General features: G+C 41.0%; 1 non-coding gene across 1 annotated transcript; it reads right to left on the bottom strand.

Annotated features, from left to right (window-relative positions):
- Nucleotides 1-1,699: 1,699 nt before the first annotated feature.
- Trnas-gcu (transfer RNA serine (anticodon GCU)) lies at nucleotides 1,700-1,770 on the bottom strand. Its single transcript has one exon. It is a non-coding gene; the product is annotated as a tRNA-Ser (tRNA).
- Between the last annotated feature and the right edge of the window lie 730 nt (nucleotides 1,771-2,500).

The following is a 2,500-nucleotide window of genomic DNA, read 5'->3' as shown; positions in this document are numbered from 1 at the left end:
TAGTGGCTAGCGATCTATCATGGTGAATGCCGGACAGAGGGGTCACACAGGATAGCTAGGAAGAATGAACGATATTAATGTAGTGGTGATCCCAAAACGAAGGTGTGCGTACATGTGTATAAGAGAGCATGTATGTGCGTGTGGAAGAGGGCTGGTGACCTTGACGTATGCGTGTGTGTATGTGTAGGTGTGGGGCTGGGAAGTGGTCAGTGCTAGCGTGTGCGTGGTGGTGTGATGTATCGAATTCAAATGCATACAAGAGCAACAAAAATTCAATGGCTGTTCACAGTGGCCAAGTATTTTGAGCATAACAATTTTATACGAAACTCTTGGGCCTTGCCTGTCCTGTTTGTACCAAAAAAAATGAACGAAAGGTCTGTCTCAGGTTATGAGCTCATAAGTTTGATTTCCCGGTTTCTGTAACGTATATATTCCTAACCCCTGGACGGGACGCTGGTCCGTCGCAGGATTCCTCATATTTCTTTGACTTGCACCCATTGACACTTTAGTGATGATCGTACTTGTGCCTTTTGGTTTTTAAATTGCGACTAGCCACCTTAATAATTTATAATTTTCACTCTACCATTTTACCGAATCACCCACTGATTCCCATGGTATTTTCTATAAACTAACAAGGCGAGTTCACTTTAACCATAGGCAACGGTGTTTCACTGATGACGATTATTTTAATCCGAAATCATCGATGATCTGACTCTCTCGCTAGCAGTTTTAATTTAGCTGATTCCTATTTTATACTTGTTTTAATTGCCCGTCTTTAAAATTAGTATTTTGAATGTGCTGCAGAACATCTTTTCAAACTACTTTTAGTGAGTTAAAAAGACTTCAAGCTGGCAGAACCGTTAGTATGCCGGATAAAATGCTAAGTGACATTTTCGTCCGCCCTCATGTTCTGCGTTCAATTCCCGCCGAGATTGACTTTGCCTTTTCATTCTATCGAGATAGATAAAATAAGTACCAGTTGAGTGTTTGGGTCGATGTAATCGACTTACTCCTTCCACCGAAATTGCTGGCTTTGTGCCAAAATTTGAAACCGGTATTTCTCCGTTCGCGGATGGTATCATTTCACTATCTTTTGTCCTCTAGCAAGTTGTCTATTTCTATGAAACTGTTTTTAGCCGTTGCCGTTCACTAAGTTGTTGTTAGCTGTTTTATGACGGTCTAGAGTCGAAGCGGGCTAACCATTTCTACGACTGTCTATTGTTGTCGGCATCAATGTTGGTGTTTTGAGATTCTATTTACTCTTTTACTCTTTTACTTGTTTCAATCATTTGACTGTGGCCATGCTGGAACACCGCCTTTAGTCGAGCAAATCGACCCCGGGACTTATTTTTTGTAAGCCTAGTACTTATTCTATCGGTCTGTTTTGCCGAACCGCTAAGTGACGGGGACATAAGCGCACCAGCATCGGTTGTCAAGCAATGCTAGACACACACACACACACACACACACACACATATATATATATATATATACATATATACGACGGGCTTCTTTCAGTTTCCGTCTACCAAATCCAATCACAAGGCTTTGGTCGGCCCGAGGCTATAGTAGAAGACACTTGCCCGAGATGCCACGCAATGGGACTGAGCCCGGAACCATGTGGTTGGCAAGCAAGCTACTTACCACACAGCCACTCCTGCGCCTATAGAAATATTAATTACTGATTCAAAACGAAAGTTGCATCGGCCGGGAATCGAACCCGGGCCGCCCGCGTAGCATGCGAGCATTCTACCACTGAACCACCGATGCTATTTATTTATTTATTTATTATTTTTGTAGTGTTGCCCCGCGATAAATATGACCAATCTGCTATATGTATATTAGTTTAATGATGCGCTTCACTTGCACATTTATACGCTTTTTGCTCAGGTCTAACTCTGGCTGTTTGATCTCCCACAAACATTTTAGCATTTTTTGTAAATCTAATCCGTTTAGGCTCAAATTGTACATATAATTCATAGAAGTGTTTATCACGTTCATGAGTTCCTAATTCCAATGTGTATTACAATACACTGATATGTTTAGCACTGGTCATTTTTCACTCTATTTTCAATTTGTATTTAATACTAAATAATGTTGCTCTTTAAAATTTTTACTACGTTAAAGTTATTCACGGCTTGGATTTTCATTCCTTTCGAATTGTTTCGATTTTGCAATTGTATCGAAGCGGAAATATTAAATTTCAACCGTGCAGCATGACGGTATTTTTCAGAAGCAGAAATAGCTTTCTTTTTTTAATGCATTTTTTAATGCTAACGAACCACATGGTTCCGGGTTCAGTCCCACTGCGTGGCACGTTGGGCAAGTGTCTTCTACTATAGCCTCGGGCCGACCAAAGCCTTGTGAGTGGATTTGGTAGACGGAAACTGAAAGAAGCCCGTCGTATATATGTATATATATATATGTATGTGTGTGTATGTGTTTGTGTGTCTGTGTTTGTCCCCCCCAACATCGTTTGACAACCGATGCTGCTGTGTTT

The sequence above is a fragment of the Octopus bimaculoides genome, chromosome 16, assembly GCF_046866305.1.
Source record: "Octopus bimaculoides isolate indiv1 chromosome 16, ASM4686630v1, whole genome shotgun sequence".
Taxonomy (NCBI): Eukaryota; Metazoa; Mollusca; class Cephalopoda; order Octopoda; family Octopodidae; genus Octopus; species Octopus bimaculoides.
Note: the sequence above shows the minus strand (reverse complement) of the source record. Positions and strands in the feature narration are given on the sequence as shown.